Source organism: Stegodyphus dumicola, chromosome 6 (genome assembly GCF_044657685.1).
Source record: "Stegodyphus dumicola isolate Sdum_Otavi_A_Nest chromosome 6, ASM4465768v1".
NCBI classification, from domain to species: domain Eukaryota; kingdom Metazoa; phylum Arthropoda; class Arachnida; order Araneae; family Eresidae; genus Stegodyphus; species Stegodyphus dumicola.
This window is the reverse complement of record NC_140773.1, coordinates 179,311,074-179,335,330: the sequence shown is the minus strand read 5'-3', so window position 1 is coordinate 179,335,330 and position 24,257 is coordinate 179,311,074. Positions and strand designations below refer to the sequence as shown.

At 32.8% G+C, this 24,257-nt stretch overlaps 1 protein-coding gene across 12 annotated transcripts in view; it reads right to left on the bottom strand.

Moving 5' to 3' along the window:
* LOC118198596 (uncharacterized) overlaps window positions 1–24,257 on the bottom strand; it is a 385,056-nt gene that overhangs the window by 58,176 nt on the left and 302,623 nt on the right. The window lies entirely within an intron of this gene.

Below are 24,257 nucleotides of genomic sequence, written 5' to 3'. Positions count from 1 at the left end.
ATTGTGGTAAATTACTTAAAAAGGTTTATTCTGTTTAAAAAATACAATTAACCATTTGTACGAATTATTTATACGTTAAATAACTTTTTTACTGTATTTGTATGTTTCGTTTTCATTTATTTATTAATTTTTAATTCTTTTAAAATTGATTGTCAGATAATATTATTACATACTAGCCAGCATCAAATCTATTGCTGATAATTTCCGTTTCCATTTTGATTGTTGCAAGCATGATTTGGTCAGAAAATTCTTTATTCTTTTATTTATTTCTACAACTACAGAAACCATATGGCATAGGAAATTCTTTCATAATGTTATTTTTGTGACTGTCGGCTGTAAAAATGCTATCTTGCTGTTTCAGTATCCTGCTCGACAGAGATAGGCTCATATTGACTAAAAGTCCCTGATTGTGCAGGATAATCTCGGATTTAAATTCTGTGTCCGGTATAAAAATTTTCAGGACAAAAATTATTTATTAATTTCTATAAAAAGAGCGTCAGATTTTTTTAAATTACTCGAGATGAATTTTGCTAGGTAAGGATGAAAACGTGAACCATCATTCTTGATTCCACACAATTTTAGTTTGCGATAAGATGATCTCAATAGAAAAATTATATTAAATGATTCAGTAATAATGGTAATCTCAAATTTTGCAGTCAAAGAAAGGTGGTAGCCAAGTTATACTGTACAAATAATCATGAGATAGAATAGAAATGTGTACATTAGTCAAATAACTTTATGTGTTCTGAACATGTATTTTTAGGAAACTCACGCACACAAAAATAAGTGACTCGTAAAAAAATTTTGGAGTTACTTTTCTTGTGCACTTTAAATACTGCTCAATTTAATGAGCTACTGAATTTTAATTTAATTTAATGTGTGGGAAGAGGTATCAAATTTCCGCTCTTGCCTCAGAATGAGAGCAGAAAATTCAGTGAACCTTCTCTAAGATACACGATTCCAAATGAATTTGGCCATCTGTGGTGGCGGTAGTTTTAGGAAACTGACGTTGAATACCGATGTTCACTTATGTTCTAAGAAATATTGGTCATTTCAGTGATGGTCGTCTTAGGAAGTTGGTAGCCACGAAAGAGTTCGATTCATATGAAAACTGATTTCTGCACATATTTCGCATATTAATCTCTTGCATTAAAGCTTAAATGTGAGATATTAAATTATTGGTCGGGTCTTTTACGAAGGCTTTGTCATTCTCCAATAATGAATGAATAGTACATATGGATATGTCGTGGAGGTTTGTGATGAAATGAAACTGTACGTTTCTCTGAAATCATTTAGAAATACATGTTTACTGATTGATTTGAATCCGTCATCAGCAAGATAAGAATAGATTGTGGTACTTGGAGCAAAGATAATTTTTCTTACATTTCCAGAGGAGTTACATCAGCATGTGATATTGAAGCATTGCTATATTTACAATAAAATATGTTATAAGCTGATAAAATGGAAGAGAAGTTATTTTTGTTTATGTATGAACTGATCTTTTTAAGATTACAGGACAGCCGATTTCTGTTATCAGAAGTCTTTATGAATGGAACTTTTGTTTATAGGACTAGTTTCCGAGCTCTTGCTATTCATAGCATATTTTAATTATTAAATATTTCGTGTTGCAAGATATGCCGAAGATTCTTATTTAGATTGTTTTAATGGTATTTTATTTATGATACTTTAAAATATCATTTCATAACAGTCAAACCTCACAAGATGTTAATCTATTAAAGTGACCAGCACTTCTTAGAACATAAGCAAATATCATCGATATTAAATATTACCATTCTTAAGTGACAGCTTCCACACAAGACCAAAATATTAAGAAGTTATTAGTACTATCTAGAACCATGGGTGTTCGCTGTAGAAAGATATCATTGTTTATCTAATTGCTATAATTTTAAATACAGTGAAATTTTTCTTAAGAGAGCCATTCGCGGTTCCACGAGAATTGGTCGTCTTAAAGAAGCCATGCTCAGTGACGATGTTATTTAAGTTTTGGTAAGAAATGGTCACTTTCAAAGGCGGTCGTCTTGAGAGGTGACTAAGATGATAGGCTTCGCTGTATATTTAGATTATAAAATACCCAACTAATAATTTCTATGAACGTTAGCATCATTATTCTAACTAATAAAAGCTGCTTCTAATGCCCATGTAATGGAGCATTCACTCGAATGTTTTGAGGTCATAAGTGGCATAAGCCGAACTTTGTTGCTAGGCAACCAGACGTTGCTACGTCACAAAAACTGTTACAAGAATTTTGTCTAAATGTTCTAATTTTCCAACTTTCTATTAGCAAGGTAAAAGAACCGGCCAGTCACAACGAAGGGAAGCATGAGGTGACATTCAGTCGATGATTTCTCTGAGTCAACTTCACATTCGTGCACGCTTTCCCAAGTATTTGTCACTATTGGGAACTTTCTTTGTTATTTTTAACGACATCAAAAATTTACTACTGTTAATTTCAGTAGTTCAGTGTTAATTTTGACTATGCCGATGCATCTAGCATGCTGGAAAGGTATTCCATTATTTGAACAAGATTAGACAATTAATTTTTTTTTTCGGTTTGGCCGATTGAGCAATCGGCTGACTTAAAGCTTTGACTATTGTGAATAGCAAACATGATATATAAAAGTTATCCCTTTAGCTGCTGTTAAGAATTTTTTGTCATGTAAATCTGTAACTTTATAGTTTGATAATGTATTTGAGGAAGTCACTGCTACTAAGCTTTCCTTATGTTTCGCACATATCAGGTGATTTACAATGTACGAACGCTCCCCAACTAATGAAATTTCTGAAAATCACAGTTCACATTTCACTTTGTCACTACGATCACAAAAGTTTTTTAAAAAAGGATAATTTTTTTTTATTCATGAGTAAAATCATAGCTTCTTTTTCTTATTTTGAAGATTATAAATTTAACATACAGTATAAAATAACCGCAAATGCTGACTCGCAATTTGATCTCAACTAAGATAGTACATGCGCAACAATGACGTGGGTAGTGTAAATTCCATTGTTGCCAACTCTAATTGAAAATGTCTAAAAAATGAAATAAAATTATCTAGATCTCACTGGCTGTATGCTATTATAAATTCTGTGAAAACAATACACATTAGGCACATGTCATAATTTTTTCAGGAAGCAATTAGAAACATTAAAACTACTTGGATCTGGATAAAAGTTACATATAGAGAGTGTTTACACATTTTTAGAACTATTTCGATAAAGAATTTTAAAAAAAAATGTTTTGGAATAAAAATGTCTGGTAACAGCTTATTATTTGAAATGAGTAATATCGTCGGCAACTTTTAAATTTATTCTTCTTTCAAAATGCTATGGATGTAAACAAGCTGTGAAATGAAAGATGCATGTTCATGACCATTTTACCCGAGGCTGCACTACTTTTTCTTCTTGTGCGCTCGGGACTTCAAAATTTCGTCATAAATAACCGGGGCAAAATGATAAACTGGACGCAACGCAGGGATCACATCATCAATCCGGGACGAGTAATGGCAAACCGCACATTGAGTTGATCAATGTTAAATGAATTTCGCTTACTGCGCATGCTCAGAATAGAATTTCACGCAACTACAACTATTTTAAAAGAAGATAAATACGGTATATGGTTGATATTGTGTTATATGGGCGTAAACCGTTCAGGGTTTTAAAACTTGTTAGGCTGTAAGTTGCTTCATTATTTAGAGTGTAACTATCGATTGTAAACTACGCAAATTTTTATTTTAAGAAACAGGAAACATTACAAGATATATTAGCTGAATGCTTATTGATTATACTTCTGAGGAATAAAAGCAGTTGAGTATTTACCATACATTCCATTCGTATATACTTTATCAAATTTAAGAATAAATTCAGTTCAAATTACTGAATTAATTTAAATTGCTGAATTAATTGTAATATTTATGAACAAAATAAGCCAAAATTAAATGAAACAGAAGCACATCAATAAGCATACAACAGATTTCTATAGTAATGCAATTGTAAAAAAAAAGGTAACCCCCCCCCCACATAACCCGTGTTTGTTGTTAACCTAACAAACAACCTTGTGTAGGGTTGCTTATGCTTAGTCGCCAGGATTTACACGCCAGCGGTATATTATTGAGCATGCGCAGTAAGCAAAATTCGGTAACATTGATCAACTCAATGTGCGGTTTGTCATTACGCAATCGGGACGTCTAATACCTTGTTCACTGTAATTCTGTAAAATGAAGTTCATGGACATTTTTTTCTCGCTGTCTGTTTTTCTAGAAAATCAGCTTAGTTCAGACATTCTTATTAATTGTTATAAATATTACAACTATTAGAAGGATAGGAAAATAGCTGTTGAGAATTTTCCAAAGTTAATTTATGAAACCATAAACCAATCGTACAATATAAAATAATCATATTGAACGTTTACAAAAGAGTGAAAGAAGTGTCTTAGAGTTCTGACTAATATTATATTATACATTTATAATTTAATAGTTACGCTATAAAATCCAGTTACCATTCACCATCAAATTATAATAAACAATGTAAATTTTCTTATGAAGCGATCTTCCTACTAGGCTGTCATTCTTGGGGCTATACTAAGATGACGTGGCTGATAACAACTTCAGGCTTTTTCACATGTGGAAATAAATTATGCTCTTCTTTGGCATGCAAACACAGCTGCCATTAAGCTCCATTTCCTATACTTTACTTACTATTACGACAAGAATTTTTTGCTATTAGCGCTAATAACAGATTCCCAGCATTTACCTATTCGCTGACATCGTGTACTTACTTGTCTGTTGCAGTTTATTTGACAGGTGTATTTAAGTACAAAGGTAGATCACCCTAATATTATTTCACATATGAAATGTTTCCACCCTCTCATTGTCGATCAGGTGGGACGAGTCCTCTGTTTCCCAATAAGGCAGAAATAAAAATGTCTGTTTCACCCCCTAACCGTTGGCCTCAACCATTGTTTTCTGACTCGAAATAGAATGCAGTTTCATTCTCACCTGAAAAAAATTGCCATGAAAGTTTTTTATACAATAATTTGTAACTTGCTATCTATATAAAATAAAATATTAGTTTAACCAAAAAGGTAGATGGAAGGGAAGCAAGCTAATTTGAGTTTCAAAATGAGGCAAAACTTAGAATGATATTGGAATTTTGAGTTTTTCTAAAAGACCAGCGCTATTAGATTGGATGTTTCTTATCTTTAACACTGTTAGTGCTTTGTTCTTTATAGCTGCTTAATTTTAAATTCTGAAATTTCTTTCCATAGACGGTGGTTATGCGATGATAACACCACAAAGTTAATTTAATATAATAGGATTAGTTAAAGATATTCCATGCGAGGAACGTAGAGACTGCAACAACATTTTTTAATTACCCCTTCCCCCCAAAAAAATTAAATATATTGATTAAATATATTGTTCGCGCTTACGCTATATAAAATTCAGTTGAATAGCAAAATCAAAAAATATTTAAAAACAGCGTTTCTTTAGAATTACGGATATACAGTCTCGCGCGCTAGATATACAATGTTTTAATCCGTACAGTGTTGCCACTGCTTATTTTCAGATTGTTGAGTTTGTTAAAAATTCATTAAAATTTTACAAAATATGAAATAGAAAATAATAATTTTCAAAGTTCGGCCTTCCGGGTGCACATGTTCGGGTGAAGGACTACGTTATTCAAAATCTGATGGCCCCTAGGTACCGCCATTTTTCACAAAGCGAGAAACATACATATATTCATGCAGAACAAACACAGGGTGATAATATTTTCTGACAATAATTTAAAAAGTGATTCAGACATTTAAAGTGGTACGCCGCCAAATCCCTTTTCGAGACTAATAACCCTTTCGGGCTAATTTCCTTTTGGGCTAAAAATTAATTTGTTTCAAAAGTGCATAAACAGTAAAGTATACGGTTAGTCAAAAAAAAAATTACAAAAGAAAAGAGGGGGGCAAAAATAATCCAAATGAAGTAGCTTGCCCTCGATACATCATAGGCATTCGACGAAAGACAAATGCACACAATAGATTTTTACTAATTGATTGTCTTAAAGGTCCCTCAGAAATTTAAGAACATCTGACATTTCTATGAAGGCCATTAACAGAAAGTATGCTTTTTTCAAACTTTGTTTCTTAATTAAGTCTGACATAATTAATTTTTTTCCTGCATTTTTTCCCTTATTAGCAATGCCATATTAATGTCATTTTCTTCTACTATATCTTTCGTGTATTTTCTACTATATCTTTTTTATACTTTCTACTGTTTTTGTATATGAATAAGTGATAGCGATTACAATACAGTGAACGCTTTCTGAAACGATATCCATAGTTCCAAATGTTTTCAGTGTTTTGTGGACGTAGTGATAAAAGAAAACTAGTATTTAACAACGACGTTTACATTCTCTCAAATACTGCTCACATTCAGCAGAGATTGTTGTTGTCTTAAGGAAATTATAAATAAGAAATCTCCATATGATTATGTATTCTAATTTTGAGATTATGACGGTGTCAAAACATCTATTGTCGTAAGTAGCTTGTCCCTCCAGTTTTTTAAATTTCTGAACAAAACTTTCAATGAAACCTAAAGCAAATATCCACGTTTTCGAAGGATTTCGGTCTCTTAGCGAAGTAGGCGTCTTAAAAAGATGGGAAACGATGCCGATGTTTAACGTAAATAAAACGCTTTAAAAAATAAATTTAACATCCTACCTGTTGAAATGATTGCGAAAATATCACTGACATTTAATGGCAATAACTAACGAAAATGTAAATGTGTATTTATATGAGTTAAACCATTATTTGGAATTTACAGTTTCCTTTCATTTTCGCACATTAGCAGAAACTAACATACAAAATTATATACCTGTATTTTTTCACACTTCTTTGAGTTGTTTAAGCTTGTCTGCCTATACAGTAAGGCATTGTTATTTTCATTCGTGATTTTGAAAAATGTTTTAATGGTAAAATAGATGAAAAGAATGAGAAATTTTACAGAAATGTGTGATTTTTTATTCTTTATTATTATTACAAAAGTTACTGCATTGTTCTTTTTGGCATGTTTTAAAATACTATTAGTTTTTTTAATACTGATTTGGAAATTTCATTGTGCATCTAACTGGAAAATTCGTGAACTCGTTGAATATTTCTTAATCGGAGTGTAATAATTTCAAGCCATTTTTCAAAGCTAAAAGTACATTATTATGAAACACAAAACGGGATTTATTTTTCTTAAAACAAACTTTATTGCATTCTCCAGAAAAATCTTTTGCGATCCTTTCATTTTACTGTAACTTTTTCTGCAGTCTTTTGTGACAAGCTGTTGCTTTTTTGTTCATATTCTTCTTTTGTGTCATTTCTCTGTTACTAATTCTTTATATACATTTCTAGATTCTACTAGCAAATGCATTACTTCTACTATGTGCCATTTCCAACTTAGGTTAATAAAAAATATTTAAAAAAGAAGTCTGAAAGGTTTGAGATTTTAACGGTCACCCAAAAGGATATGTTAATGTTTTTTACACTTTCGCTGAGCTCGCAGTCTACCAGTCAGCTCTTATACTCACTCCTGCTAACTCCCCTTTTGGGGGGGGGTTACTTTGTAGCTTTATTGTTACGCACTGTTTTCTTCACATTTACGCCACGCACAGTTGAACAGTAAAATCATAATATTTTTAAAAATTGCATAGCAGCATATGTTTAAAATTCAGAATTTAGAATGCAGTGTTAAGTGTTGGAATACATTTTTATACTTTTTCAGTCTTTTCTCAGTTCATCACATCAATCTTCAAATTTCCTAATAAATTGTTGCTGACAATTTTTTAAATATTTTTATTATTAATTTTGATGTGTTAACTTTGTTTATTAAATATCACGTTCTTCGCGCCACATAAAATTCAATTTAACAGTAAAATCACAAAATATTCAAAAACAGCATATCTTTAGAATTCCCGATAGAGTATTAAAGGCTGCCATATATACATATTTATATCCGCTATATTATTTCTTTAAGAACTAGAAATTCTCGCGGCCAGCCGCTTAAAGCCGTTATCATAAAAAAAAAAAAAAAAGTATATAATGATTTTAAGGAGCCTAGCTTGTGTAATTCCATTAAAATATTGCTGTTTCTTATTAGATATCTGATGATTTTTATATATGTGTGCATTTAAATCAATCACATTAAAAAATACAAAAATATGTTCTTAAGAATTGTGTTTATTGCTTTTAAATCGGTTAGTTTATTCCTTCGTAACTTTCCAGATTAAATTTCGAAGGATCTTCGGCTTTACCAAATGGCAGCACGCTGGCGCGTGGAAGATAAAAGTATTTTAAACATTGCTTTCATAAAGACGAGTTTAATAAGATAAATATCTTTTATTTTTCCGAATAGCAACAGTCTCGCGCTTTGGAGATAAAAATGTGTTATTTCGAAGAGTGTTGCCACTACTCGCTTTCCAGTCGTTGAGTTTGTTAATCAAAAATTCGTTAAAGTGTTACAAAATATGAAATTACGAATAATAAAACAAATTGGAAATTCAAAATTCGGGGTTCCAAGTGCACATGTTCGGATAGAGCATATGTCATTCAAAATTTGATGGCTCTAGTTACCGACATTTTGTTACAATGCGAAGAACATTCATACATACATGCAGATTTTTCGTTATTTAAAATCTTTTAAAATAGCATAGGGCATTGATATTTAATGGCAACAATTGAAAGTGATACGCCGTTTATAGCGAACCGATGCAAAATTCTCATTTGGAGACGAATAGACCCTTTTGGACGAATAGACGAATAGACCTAGACTGAAAAAAAAAAAAAGTTACACTTGGGAGCAGTACTAAAATGTATAAGCAGATTAAGATTAAATTATATTCATTATTTAAACTGACTTTAAATTTTATCATTCAAAGTTATCATTCAAACCTGAAATGACCCGTGAAGAAATATCACACTTTAAAGTTCAATGTTTTCTAACTTAGCATAACTATTGAACAGCCAGAGGCTATGATCCAGCTGTTATCTTATTAGAACTTACGGAACTAGTTTCGAAGTTATGTAAAATTACAGCATGTTGTAAAAGAAAATGCAAGTTACATTCATGCAACAGTTTTTGCATAGAATAAATAAGCATATATCTTCATGACGGAAAGTATCAATCATCAAATACAAAAGCAATAGTTACCATTTAAATGCTAACTATTGCCTTTACATTTTCTGAACATTCTTTAAACTTTCATCGTGATTAATCATTTAATTATTAATTTTTCCAGTTGTTAATTAATTAGTGTATAAGGTATTTCTCCTGCCTTCAATTAATTAGTGTATAAGGTATTTTTCCCGCCTTCCTAGCGTGCGTTCGTGGTGCAGTGGTTTGCACACTGGATCGGTATTTCAGAGGTTCGTGGTTCGATTCCTGGCAAAGGCGATTGATAATTTTTCAATTCTCCTCTTTCCAAAAAAATCCTAATGTCTCTACAGTGGCGCCCGAACTAAAAGAGTTGTGGATGACGACTCTCCACACCCAGTATTTGATGATTGGGCCCCCTAAAACCCCCAGTCGCCCTTTAAAAGGGGGAGTATATAAGGTATTTCTCCCGCCTTCCTAGTGTGCCTTTGTGGTGTAGTGGTTTTGCACGCTGGGCCGATATTTCAGAGGCCCGTGGTTCGATTCCCGGCGAAAGCGTTGCTCATTTTTCATCTCTCCAGTTTCCAAGAAATCCTAATGTCTCTACAAGTGTACTTTGTACTTTCGTACAAAACCAAAAGCATCTGGAACAATGCATGATTGTCTTAGAGAAAGCTCATTGTATTTCTTTATTTTATATCCATGTATTTAAATTATGTGCTTCTAGTAAATGGTACATAATATTTTTGCACCTTGGTGAAGAGAGATCCTTCATAATCTTTCTCGAAATGGATATAATTTCTTTATAAAGTCAGCATCAGACTGAAGTTCATGTTTGCCTAATTTCGAAACGTACTTAAAATACATTTTTACCTATTAACAAATGCTATTCTATTAATTATAAAAATTAATCTGGTAAAAAGGGATTATTAGAATTTCCGCAACAGGTTCAATGAACTTTCCGCGTCATACCCGTTTCACTTACTTACATTTATGCAATATCTTTACTGATAGTTTGAGTACGATTTGTTAAAATCACAAGATATGAATCGTAACCCAAATATAGATCGACTTAACAGTTAACCGAGCACAGATTAGAAACTGTTACATAAAACATGCAATAATCTCTAGTGCTGATGAAATAAGCAAACATATTCAATCATTAAATATTTCGGATAGAAACTAGAATTTTTCTGAATTAAAAAAAAAAAAAAAAAAAAAAAAAAAAAAAGAAAGAAAGAAAGAAAGTTTTTAAAAATCTTAATAATTTTTTTATTATTAAGGAATCATGACAATGTTGTGGAATGAACGAAACTTTAATAACAAGTATAATTATAATAATACAAGAATATAAGAATAATGCAGAATATGTCTTATATTCCAGACATTAGAACTGAGACACGAATGCTGTAAAATGCCATCACAGAGGACTGAAAATTGACAGAGAGGGTAGGAAAACCTACAGGAACTGTGATAACTGCCCGGAGTCAGAACTGAAAACTGCACACACTTTTGATTGTCAAACCATCCTTGCTGAATTGTTAAAAATTAGAGTCTTGTCTACGATGATACCATTTTGCAGATTGCCAGAGTTGTCATCTTCGCCCATGGCACTGTTTGAATGGGCTTCATCACAGAAATGACAACCACAACAACAATGTTAAAAGTGACTGTTTCTTCGGAGATCGGCAGTTTGAATATGGAGCATTTTAGATTTTTTTAGATAAGACTAGATGCAAATGCAAGATGGAATTTGAGTCTTCGTTTAAAAATATTCTAAGCAATCAATTTTCAGTAAATCATAAATATTAACATCGGTAATTTATTCAGTAACAAATTGGCATAGTATACATTAGTAAATACTTTTTTTATTTATATTTAATATATTTTTATGTTCTGCCTATCAAAATTGAATAAACTTTTTATTACAAACATATAATTTTGGGAAAAATTCATTCATTAATAAAGCATATTCATTAAAAAAAATTCAAGCAAACTTAATTTGTTAAAAACAGTTTAATATCTAAGAATGAAAAATAATACAAAAATATAAATCAAGATTAAATAAAATCTGTTTTAGAATAAAATAACAAATTTCATAAGATCAGGTACAAATTTTGATGCAGACTGATTATATTACAACCTTGATTCAAAAATTGACATGTCTCAAATAAATAATTCATAAAAAATATTATTATTGTTATTATTATTATTATTATTATTATTATTATTATTTTCTTTTTTCGTGAACCCTCTCTAAAATGATCATTCACAGTTTCAAATGATTTTCGTCTTCTGTGAAAGCAGTCATCTTTCAGAGGTGACAGTTAGAGGTGAATATAAATGCTTATTTTTTTTATGTTCTTCGAAAAACTCTTCTTTGAAATTCTACAGCCCATTGCCAATACCTTCTTTAAAGTATAGGAATTGTTTAAGAAGGTATTGCAGTGCGGCCGCAGTTGCACCAACTCTGCTGCCAGTGTGCAAGGAATACTGAAAAGGACACGAACATATTTTGTACCACATATGAATATTGATCAACATTTTCTAGGGATGTAGAGTATAGAAAATGTTGAGAAACATATGCATCTAATAAAAATTTTAAGATAAATTGTATATTGTACTATGAGTAAAAAGGCAAGAAAATTTTCAGTATTTCTACCTTTAAAGAACGAATATATTCCTTGAAACTCTCATTATCCCGTTCAAATTTTAAGATATTATTTATTACCTTCCGCCAAATTATATACCAGGGGTGGCCAAAATGCGGCTCGCGAGCCTGATACGGCTCTCGCCAGGCAATTCGTGCGGCTCATGCATATAAAATATGAAATATGGTAAACTAAACCTATTCAGTGTCCGAAAGGAAGTAATTAATTAGTTTAGACTCTTTTTACAAACTTGTCAGGGATTTTTTTTCTATTTAAAATCTCCTCCACTACTTCTATAATAATGTAAATATGAACTTGTGGCTTTTAAGAAAATCTAAATGCGGGCTCTCGAACATTCCTGAATTCAAACGTGCGGCTCTTACTGACATGAAGTTTGGCCAACTCTGCTATATACATTGGTAAGAGAGGTAATGTTTCGGTCCAAAAATCAGATACTGAGTTTTCAATGAATAAGCACGAATTAGGGTCCCCACAACGCATTTTTATTAATTTTATGAAGATGTCTGTCTGTATCTGTATAACGAATATTACGTCCATGATAACTGTTATATCAAAATTTCACTTCCATTTACCTTATTTAAGCTTTCTGCGTTCATATAAAAAGTTGGTTAGATTTTGGATAAATCCATAAAAGCCTGTTTACACTAGCGGCACTGGCCCCAAGAAATGCGCATAAAACTTGACGGCTGTGCTAAGGGAAAAAAAAAAAAAAAAAAGACGTTCTTTATTCATTATTCTCCCGCAACTTATATGCATACCTAATTTTTACAATGATGTCGGTTTATCTGCATATAGATTTGGGGTAAAATTGGACATACGGAAGTGGTACTTTACTTGAAGCTCATAATAATTTTATGGACAACGAGAAGTGGTATATTACTTCAAGATCATAGCAGTTTTGGATGAAAAACCAAAACTTAAAAAAAATAATATTTCAGACTTTTATATCAATGAGAACAACTTATTAGATTTTAATGTAAAATTGATAAACCGGAAGTGATATTTTATATTTGAAGCTTTGAACAGACTTTTGTAAAAAATATATTATGAAATAATTCCAGGCTTGTCAGATTTAATATTTAAAATAGGCATGTGGTTACCTATTATGAGAACAACAACATGTGATAAGTAAGAACAATATATTGCATTTATAAGCATTAAATGTATTCTTAGAATTATGCTGAATGCAGCGAGAATAAGCTCATTGCGAAGACTAGTTCTCATTATGAAACAATTGCATACATTAGGATCAGTCCTTAGTTTTGTGTTCGTTTCATTTTTGCGTCGAATAACTTTTCAAATAAAAGGATGTTGCCACTAAATGTTAGTCCTATGTACTATTTTTAGAGTAATGGCATAGAAAACATAAATAACATAACAAATATTAAAAAAAAAACATGACAACAATTAATACTGTATTAGGAATTTTAAAGATATGCTGATTTTAAAGATTTTGTTATGTAGCTTAAGTGCAAAGAAAGCGATGTGCGATAAATACAGCTAAAGTAACAAATAAAAAGTCGATCATTTTATAAACTGAACACTGATATCATAAACTGAGAAAAGACTGAAAACAAAATGATGGTAACACTTTAATGCTCTGTCTAGAATCTAAAGATATGCTGCTTTTAAATTTTTGGTGATAGTTAAGTCATGATCTGTGAACCCAAAACGCTTTATGATCAGATGATATGCTAGGATGAATGCAATATAGTACAACTCCAAATATCCGAACTCCGAATATCCGAATTGCTTTCAGAATTTAAGAATAAAATTGATATGGAAACGTAGTGTTGGACATTCAACGATTTCAGATATTAAAAGGAGAAAACCACCTTTTTTAAACTTGAAAACGAAGATGTAAGTCCTTCAAGAAAACCAATGAAGGCAGCAATAAACAAAAATTTAGAAGGTGCCTTTTTCAAGTGGTTTTTGCAGCAACGTTCTATGGGAAACCCAATCTCGGGTCCGATTCTTCGTGAAAAATCTAAGGTCTTAGCTCCGAAGCTTGGTTGTTCATCCTTTAAAGCAAGTAACGACTGGCTAAGAAATTTTTGCAGGCACGATGTCTGTCAAACAAATTATTTTGACCGAGATGTTCAGCAAGCAATGACTTCCAGCACTTGTAAGTACTGTACAGTATACTTTATAACATGTACGTAAAAGTGTTGCCTTTTCATTTTAATTAATAAAAACCTCTTTTTTCTTTAAAAACAGTTTTCTCTCCGATTTTCAACGTACAGCACGTACAGTAATTAATTAAAGTGTACGTAGACCCTTTCTTCGGAAAAAAAATCCAATTATCCGAATGGGGTCCATCCCAATTGATTCGGATAATTGGAGTTCTACTGTAATTTCAAACAAAAGAATGAAAAAGAATGTCTACATTGTAGAGAAATTAGGATTTTTCTGGAAGCAGGCAAGATTAAATATATGTAACGCCTTCGCCGGGAATTGAACCGCGGACTTCTCAATTACGCGCTGAGCGTGCAGACCACTACATCACGAAGGCTCTCTAAGAAGGCGGGAGAAATACCTTATAACATGAGCATGTATAGTTATCGTTAATTGTTTATTGTATGGGAGAATAGAATAAATAATTAGCATTGAATGCTTATGAAAACTTTAAATGAAATTTACAAACAAATTATATTTCATTTACAAGCCATCAAACGGAAGTGACACTTCTCGTTGCTATTTTTGCCGATGCCATGCATTGGCAAAATATATGCTGGCCACATTAGCTTCTTTGCCATGATCCTGACATAACTAATTGCATTGTGGAATAAGAAGCCAATACTTGCATTGTGGTGTACCAAGCTCTATGCTGATCCTTTCTTCTCTTTTAGAATCTGTAATTTGGGATTTAAGAGCTGGAAAATATCAGCGATACAACACTGAATTCAAAGTTGTATTTTCTTCTATCTGTGTTGAAGAATTTAAGACTGCACAGATATCATAAATGCTGTATAAGCATTATAAATGGTATTAATAAACAAATTTAGAAATATGAGTTTTCTATGAGCCAGTTTCTATGATTTAATGAAAGATGAAATTTGATGTTTGTCATTCATCATTTGATGCCATCATTACGGCATTTATATCTTCAATTAACAATTTGTATCGTTTGTTGCAGTTGTGTGTTCTTTTTTGGCCCGCTTTAATGAGGTAAATTAATGAATGCCTTTAAGTAATGAGAGTGTAAGAAATGTAATCATTATGACCTACTTACAACTATTTTTTAGACAATTTAATGATTATATTCTCATTCATTCCGTGAATTTTAGCTAAAGCAATTAGTACGCATTTTCGCTTCTCTCATTAAGATATTTAAAGTTGTTTTTATTTCTTATTACTTGCAATTCAAGGCGAATAATAATTCCTCATCTTCATTAGATCTAGAAGCATCGTAGAAATATTTTTTTCTTATGCGATAAACAACTTTCTCCTTGAACGGAACTGTCACAGATCTCGCCATTCGTAATTTTTGATATCTAGAAGACATACTAAGAATAAGTTACAACTTCGCAATAGAAGAGAGTCTATTTATCTACCGCTACATATGAAAAAATATTATGCATGAGAATATCCATTTGGAAAGCTAAATGGTGCCACTGTCTCCAGTGTTCTTTACGATATGAAAGTGGAGACGTTGGTTATTTTTTATTTTGTCTAACTTCGTTAAGAACTTCCGCTCTCTGGATACTGAGTCATCGAACGTCGCACTTCCTCTTGCATTTAAAAGCCCCGGTCACGTGACTTTTTTGTTTCATTTGTTTAATTTCCTATTAGCATGGAATGATCATCGCACGTCAACATCTAGGCCAGAAAAAATAAAAGGGTTGTTTTCGAATCCCGCTGTTTAGGAGGCCTTGGACGTCCCGTGGTGGACAGAGCAGGTGCAAGCATAACAGCGCAAAGAAGGGGATTAATTATATAATGAAATCATGCAAGCCAGAGCACGTGGTTAACCCCTTTAATCTAAGGGCTATGACCTTAGTGAAAGAAGGGATCACATTTCAACCTCTGATACGCAAATTTTATTTTATTTTTATTTATTCGAAGCCTCCAAATGTCACTCTTTGTACTTGAAAATTTGCTTACCAAGCAGCCCATTAGAGAATAAAAGTGAAATAAAGATTAAAAATCCCCCTCCGAAAATATATTTTCACTCTTATAGTTAGTTAGAGCTCTCTCGCATGACAAGGAAAGTTAGACCAGCATTATTATCTCGTTAAAAGCCCACATCCTTAAAAGGAGTAAAGTTTTCTCTAATGAAAATATCGAATATTTATTTATCAAGTATGGGAGAAAATTATGTAGCATTTTAATATGATAGAGATTTTAAAAACGATTGTGTGCACTTCAATCATTACGTTGTGGAATTTTATTAACAGTTAATTTTATTGTATTTCGCAAGTAGCCTTTTTTATTTTTAACCTACGCTTTCTTGCCAGAATGAGATTTTAATTTCTCGCAGTATGCAAAATAGGGTAGAAAGCTACTGTTTAAATGGTGTCTGAGTTACGTTTTCGGCCACGTTATTTCTCTGCTAGTTAAGCTTGCTATTTTACTACCGTATATATTAATTTTCAGTTAGTCAACAGCCAACTACGCGTTAAATTATCTCAATGCAGCTTCGGCTGATTTATTCAACTTAGGATTAGTTTTACGTTTTGTATTTTGAGTTGCCGCCAAAAGTGTGGGCAAAGGCCTTGTACACACCAGGAATACCATATGTTCATGTTATTCTTGAATTGATATAAAAGTACATTTTCACTCTTCTCGTCGTGTTGTTACTGATACAAGCTGAACTTACTGAATAGTCGCTTCATACTTCAAGTTAAGATCTAGCCTTCCAAATAACTTTAGCTAGAATCTTATAACGTTATATATAAATGCAATGAAAAGACTACCAAAGTAAATAGAATCAAGTAATATAGTAAATAGTAAAAGAACAGTGAATGAGGTGAGGACTGGATATTCCATTTATCTAATGAGCGGTATCTGACATTCAAAACCCCATCTTTTCTCCACTTGTGCATATACATTTAGTTACTCAATATTCATGAAAAATGTAAATGTCATAAAATTAGTAAGTACTCTGTATAATTAACCTTTGGTCGAAGATTGACATGTAAAGGTGATTTTTTCCCTTGATGTGTAGATGTATGCATTATTCTGTAACTGCGTTTTTTAATGTGCAATTTCGGAAAATTCATAAGCCGTGGTGCATCGAGCAGCGTTGTAACCTGTTTTAATACAATGCGCATCTTCATTTAAAAAGCACATTGCTTCTCTACCAGTTATGAATACAATGACATTTTCAAAAAAAAAATATTTAAATGCCTCGAAATGAAATTGTAATGAACTTCTGATATTTGAATTGAAAATGCGTTTACAATTACAGTAGCTGAACTTTACGGAGAAAACTTACGTTGCCAACTTCTGTATATATTTTATGGATTGTATAATGGAACTCGTATAAGGGACTCTGAACGGCAACGACGTTGCAGAGTACTAACATACATTGAACTGCGGTGCTTAACCACCAGGGTGCCTGGGCGCCATAGCCCTCCCTACCCCTCATCGAATAACATAATAAAAGTTTCGAATTATGAGAAATATAACTGAATGTGCTAAATAATTAAATCAGTAAGAGTTTAAATTCATAATTGCTAATAGTTAAATACATATTTTTTATCTTAAGTACCTAATTACTAATCCATACATAATTAACTATTTTATTTATTTATTTTTTTAACAACTATTTCACAGAAGAATACATGTACACACAAGAGAAACAAAATACGAAGTGCGACGCCTTGTTGCAGAGTACTGCGTCTGCGCAAGTAGAACAGTGGTTTCGACGTCGGTCGCCGAGAGAGTTGAGAAACTTCGCCAGCGAGCGAAGGTGTGGAGATTTATTATTCGTTCAGTGGGAGGGGGGGGGGGCGAGTGCCATCTTGGCTAACGTCTCTGATAATGTCACCAACTCGGATATCTGTTAAAGTTTTCTAAATTTATTAATTGAATTTTGTATCTGTGTCTTGTGTTGTGAATAAAGCAATTGATGCATCACCGGTCCTACCTTCCTTAATACTGGCACATTTACGACGTAACACTCGCTTGCATTTCTCAGGAGATTGTGGCACAAATTAACGAAGCGGTTGGATAGTAGCCTCCTAAAAAACGCAGTTTTTCAGAGATCGAACTGTCTCCATTTACAGTGGCTGTTCGATAGTTGTCTTAGTTGAAGTTGGAAGTCCTAATTCTTCTTTATGAATAATATTGCTTCAAAACTAAGACAAAGTATAATAAAACTTTCTTAAGATAAGGTTGTCACCTTATGATCGTACAGTCATAGAAAATTTTAATCTTCTTTGGTGTGGCCACATTAGACAGTAAAATTCACGAGCGAAATTTATTCATATCTTATTAAATAATGGTCACGTTTTGAAGTAATCGTATACAAGAAAGAAGTGGGATTTCGTCTATTCTGCTTTTCCCACTCCCCGAATGCCAAACTTAGTGAGTTTCTGCTACTTCATCACTTACTTTCCTATTATTTGAATTCCTGTAACACCTACAATGAACCCTTTTTTGGTGATCATCTCTAAAACGATCACTTCTGAAACTGATCAGTTTTGCTGAGAATTTGAATAAACATCATACTGAACATCACCTCTTTAAGGACAAATCCCACAGAAGATCAGAATCATATGGTACCTTCGGTACCGTATCAAAGAAAGCTGTTAGCAAAAGAAAAGGTCCTGGTGAACGATGAATAATGTTTACATTCCAGCTAAGAGTTAGGAAGATTGTTCAGATTTCCATGTAATATTAAATCTAAACACAGATGAATTTTTAGAATAAACGTAATTTTCTAATGCAATAAAAATGCGGAAGATTATTAATATATAAATTATGCTTATGATAATCATTCTAAGATAAATTTCGTAGTAAAAAGCATTTATGCCTTATCAGTGATAGCTTCATTGTTCCACTACTATCAAGAGGTTAGTAAGCATCAACATTTCTTCAGAGCAATTCATTGATTTGTAGATTCATTGTTATGGGAGAAATTTAAAAGGAGGTGTTCACTTCCACGCCTGTCGAATTAATTTCTACTTTTTCGTTGCCCTGCGTTGGCAACACGCTTTTGAGATTTGTCGTTCGTAGAATTCGGTCGCTAAAAGCGTAGCTGACCTGTAACTGTTGTAATTATTATTTTATGCTTATCTGTACTGCTGAATTATTACTAAATGTTTACGTGTGAATGTTATATTATTAAATGTATTCAGTTTGGTTGAAATAGACCGAGAGTGACTGAATTTATTAAGTATATTTAAAGTCGAAACTGCGTCATCCATGTCGGCGCCATTCTAATACGAGGTACGTAAACAGGAGGATTAATCCAGAACAGGGTTTCTTAAACCTTTTGGTGTGGGGACCCCATAATATATACGAAAATTTTGTGGGACCCCATAAGCATTACTCAAATCCGACACATGCGTGAGTTAAACTACCAGTTTCTTCACTTGTAACAGTATGTTCACATTCAAGTGGTGAAGGTCATGTATTTTTCTCTTCAACTCATCTCTCAGTATCATCGAGGGGTGTTTCCTGTTGTTTTGTTCAAATAAAACAACTGTTCAATAATTTCGCATAATTAATGGCTGTATGGCGCAATTCCAAATTAAATCGAATCCTCTTTAAGATGGATTCCAGATAATCTAAATATACCACAGTTTTGGAAATGCTGAGAAGATGCACCAGTTGTTTCCGTGTCATCGAGAAGACAGTTCTACTGCCGAGGTTTTTATCTTTCAGGTAGTCTATGTGCGGAATCCAGCTATACTTATAAGCTAGGATATTTTAACATTTGGCTTATCTTAACCATGTATATTAATTGTGAAGACTGAAGGCCTGATTGGAGTTTTGGAATTTCCAAGGGCTATGGCAACTGTTTTTTCATTTGCAGCGTAAATTTAGGCTGGAAGCATCATTTCGCGTGACAGTCCGGAGTTTGATTTACCTTGGTCTTTTATCTTTTATAACTTAACTATTACCAGCATGTCATCTGCATATTGCCTGTGCATGTACATTCCGATTGAGACTATCGCTGCATCTATTATGATTGATGTTTCCCAAGGTCGGACCCAGGCACGAGCTTTGTGAGTAGTGTGTCTCTTTTGAAGACTGCTAGAGATTCTCAATGTTCTGTGCGACAAATTGCTATTAGATATTCGAATGATATCTTTACTGACTCCCAGATGGTCCGAGACGTTCGTCTTGCACGATTATGTTAAATAACGATATTTATTTATGTTCTGGAGTCACTTTCAAAAGTGGTTGTCTTAGCAAAGTGGCCGCCATTAGAGGGTTCATTGCAATACCTATTTTAGCAAGCTAAGTTGATGTTGTGTGCGGTAAACAAAGTGTTTTTAACTTACTAACAGTTTATTATTATTGGAATCATATTTAACTTTTTATTGTCATCTGTAATCATTCTGCTTAACAACAGATTATTCCTAGTTTTAGGAAAATAAATACAGTGACCTCACTTTTAGCGATTACACTAAGAGGACTGACTACCTTGGAAACTGATCATTATTTTCGAGAGCATAAATCAGTATCAATATCTAAACAATCATTTCCATGGATGACTAAATTTATCTGAAATTGTGGCTGGTCGTCTTAAGATTAACTGTATTTATACATTATATTTTTTCGATAGGACGGGTTATCAGTGCTTCTAATAGTATTAAAAGTTATGCGAAGAGAAAGAAACAATATCACGCTTTTATTAAAGCAGCAAAAGTTTGTAATGTTTGAAAAAAGTGTGTAGCAGATAAGTAAATAACTTTGAAACAATAATTGTTCTCACAATAAACATATAACATATACATACATTTCAAAATATTACTCATAAAGAAAATATAATTCAGACATTCTAGGATCATCCGCAATGAGTATTTCAAACATTTTCACTGCTGATGCAACAAGATATTGAGAAACGTGAAACGTGCTAGGGAACATTTATCTGGTAAAAAGGGATCGCGTGATGGAATATTCTTTGCAGTATTTTCTGAGGCAATACCCAACAGATGAAAGTTTACAAGCGTCTTTCCTTTCCAGTAAAGCTGACGCAATTCGCAAAGATTTAAATTTACAATGAAAAGGTTATTTCGAGATCACGTATGCACAAATAAATGAAGTGAATAACCTTAATTGACAACATCTTTGGAAATATTAATGTATGTGTTAAGCGATGACGTCACAATACATTTTAAGTGCTCCGAAAAGAACAGGATTTTATTCTAGTTACTTGTATAAAAAAGGAAAATGTTTAAAATCGGAATTGTTTTATTCATTGGGTGACATAATCGTATCATTGTTTTCCTGTAAGTGCGTATTTACATTCTTCAATCGATTACTACATGATTACGTGACCTCACACGCTTACGAAATTTTTAACCGTAAAATAACTTGAAAATGCTTTTTGATGCTAAGAGAAGATCAGCATAAGCATTTTTATAATTACAAGTCACAGTATTTCAGCGTCGGTGATAGAATTAGATTTAAGACCCCAAAAGTAATGTATTCATTGTCTTTTGAGCGCATTGTCTTTTGTCAGATTTTACATTACGCCCAAAAGGTTTTTTTTAACGTTTTGTGTGTTACCTTTACTTATTAAATATCATGTTTTTCGCACTTAAACTTTAATTCAACAGCAATATCGCAAAATAATTTTTAATATGGGCATATCTTTAGAATTTCCTATACACAGTCTCGCGCGCTGGAGATAATCCACCCCCCGTACTGTGCTGCCATTGCTCGCTTTGAAATCGTTGAACTTGTTAATCAAAAATTTTTTATTAAAGTGTTGCAAAATATGAAATCGCTAATAAAATAAATTTCAAATTCCAGATTAGGGCTTCCAGATGCACATATTCGTTGGAAGATTATGTGATCAAAATTTGATGACTCTATGTACCGCTGTTTTATCACAAGGCGAGAAACATACAGATTTATGCAGATTCTTCATTGTTTAATTTCTTTAAATATAGCACAGGGCGATAATATTTAGTGGCAACAATTTGAAAAATGAAACGGACATTAAAGTTTTCGGTGCAAAATGCCAAAGTGAAATAAACAGTCCTTCTGGGCTAACGAAATTTGGGCTAAAAAATTTAATAGTGATGTGAAAAGTCATATATACAGTATAATTACAGATATCAGAACAAAATAGTACGAGAGCATATAAGGATATTTAAAAAGTCCGCACAATTAGATTTTGTTCTTTTCGTAGGCCAAATACGTACTGCTTATTCTAATGCAAGTGTGAAATTCTTTTTTAAGTATATCATGTTTTATTTCAACAAAGATTGTAGTGTTATATAAAAATGAAGCGTGCCCTTCCGCAGCGATCATTTAAACACGATAGCTTCTGAAAATGACCAGTATTTCTGGGAATATAAATAAAGATACGAATTAAACATCACCTTTTTAAGATATCACCTTGTAGAGATATTAGGTATTTTTTTGGAAGCAGGAGAAGTGAAAAATGAGCAACGCCTTCGCCGGGAATCGAACCACGGGCCTCTGGAATATGCGCCTAGCGTGCTAACCACCACACTACGAAGGCATGCTAAGAAGGTGGGAGAAATACCTTATATACTCCCCTTTTTTTAAAGGGCGACTGGGGTTTTAGGGGACCCAGTCAAATCCTGGGTGTGGAGAATCATCATCCACCACCCTTTTACTTCGGCCGCCATTGTAGAGACATTAGGCATTTTTTGGAAGCAGCAGAAGTGAAAAATGAGCACTGCCTTCTCTGGGAATTGAACCACGGACCTCTGGAATACACGCCCAGCGTGCAGACCACTACACTACGAAGGCATGCTAAGAAGGCGGGAGAGTACCTTATACCCTAAAAAAATGAAAACATTTGTAGCCACCTTAGAAAGGGTTCAGGGTTAATACGGCATAATTTTGGCTACTATTTTCACGAAGGATTTTTTTTTTTTTTTCCAATTAAGCAAAGGAATACACAATTCTTGCTTTTCTTTGTTTCTATAAATGTTTAAACAAATAAGCGTACACATTTGATTTTCTGAGTTTATATAACCATTCCGTGGATTGCAGGGAAAATATTGTTTCTCAGGATTTCTTGGATTTCTATGAGAAATCCTAAGAATCCCAGGATTAAACCCCCTTTCACAGCACTGAAATCTATGACAAAATAGAACTCGCGTTTAATTTAAAATTGAGGAATTTGTATATTTTTTGCTGCTCTTCCTTTTTAATGAGCATTTTCTAACATGTAAATAGATTTTGCTGCCCACCTCTAGCAAGCAAAAATTTTTACATTATTGTTGACATCGATAATAAATAAAGCCTGCAGTCGCAGCAAGTAATGCGAAACATAAACATTAACGTAATTTTCGTCGAAAGAGTTTCAAGGTTATCCCGTGTTTGTCGGCAGTTGTTTTGTCTGAGGAACCGACACAGCAGGTGTTGCGGCATAGCTCGTGGGCATGACAGAATTTTATAGGCAATGGAATTAATGACACCGGAAATTCCATTACTAATTATTCCTTACGGAAGTAATATTTAAAAAAGGGAACATTTAGTTATAATGACAGCGTACATTTCTCTATGTTTACAGGTGTGGTAGCCATGAAATACAACTCCAACAAAACGTCCCATGCTTTCAGACGATTTCGGTGTTTAGTGAAAATGGTCACCTAAAAAAATGACGCTTAAAATACTCATATTTATTTATGTTATGAGAAATATTGGTCATCTACGGGAGGTAGCTGCCATGAGAAATTTTACTGTAATAAACCAATGAGAAAACAAGCGTATAGGATATCACCTCTTAAAAGCGACTACTTTCACAGAAGAAAAAAATAATTTTAAATTGTTGGTATCTCTTAGGAGATTGTTTATAACAATTGCTTGTAAGATACTAATTACTTAATTTTAATACTTAAATTTTAATCAAACTTGAAATACAAATGGAAGCTGACTAAGCTGTAATATGGCTTGATTAAAACACTGTGGGAACTTTAAATATGGCTTTCTTTTGGGAGCCTTTGACTCACTTTCTTAGATTATATAAAGAACACGCAAAATCATGGTGCTCTACAATCTTAATGATGTTTTAAGGTGTACCTTATATGCTAAGTTTTAAAAATCCTTATATTGTAATTCATATTTCGGTTTCAATAATGCACATGGGAATTATGGAAGTTTACAAAAAGAATGATAATTAATGAACCTTCAACAATTTCACGGATTCCTATTGTGTTCAACTGATGTCGTTCCTTACTCTTTCGCTGATCAACGGTTAAAGCTTCGAAAAACGGTAGTTCGAAAAGGGTTTATTCTCAGAAATCAATTACTGGATTATTTTACGTTATGTGAAAGTACGCCA